The following is a 787-nucleotide window of genomic DNA, read 5'->3' as shown; positions in this document are numbered from 1 at the left end:
ATATATATATATATATTTAAATACATTTAAAAACATCCCTGTTTATAGATGAAATTAACAAGATAAAAACAGATTACTGGTTCCAAACGACTGATTTGGCAAAAAACAAAAACGGCTAAATAATAATTACTTTTATAGAATATTAATTGGCTGCAATTATTTTTGTATTTTGATCTCTCCCTGTCATTCCCACAGTGACAGGATACTGATCATTAATGAAAGTAGGTCAGCAAAACCCCGGTTATCTGTCCATCACCCGCAGACTTTCTCACTCTGTGCTCCCGTTGTTGTTGGAAGCAGCTAGATAATGTGTGTAAAGAGTAAAAAGTTTGAGCGGAGGTCAGAGGATATAATAATGATCCTCCCAATGTTTCACCTGATCACAGCAGTGATGTTTTCCTCAGACGCTGGTGGAGACCAAAGCAGAGCTGAAAGACAGACTCCACGACTCTGACGCACAGTAGCTCAATACATTTTCATTTTCAATAAATTTAATTATAATTTTAATAAAGTAGTGTAGAAAAGAATAAATTTAAGGTCATTGTACTTCACTTGAGTGACTGCAGGTGTTACGCTCTCAGGTTGTTCGTCCGTCCGTCTCGCTAACGCCTCAAGGGAATTTCTTCAAGTTTGGCACAAAAATTCACTTGGACTGGATTAGATCTTGGCAGTCAAAGGTCAAAGGTCACGGTGACCTTGAATTCTTGTGAACGAGAAACATAGAAAACTAGGTGTCTGAACTGTTTCTGTACATTTACCTCAGCGGGAGTTTTAATGCAGGACTAAT

This window comes from Seriola lalandi, unplaced genomic scaffold (genome assembly GCF_002814215.2).
Source record: "Seriola lalandi dorsalis isolate HSWRI2012SDOR001 ecotype SW California unplaced genomic scaffold, Sedor1 jcf7180002054198, whole genome shotgun sequence".
NCBI classification, from domain to species: domain Eukaryota; kingdom Metazoa; phylum Chordata; class Actinopteri; order Carangiformes; family Carangidae; genus Seriola; species Seriola lalandi.
Note: the sequence above shows the minus strand (reverse complement) of the source record.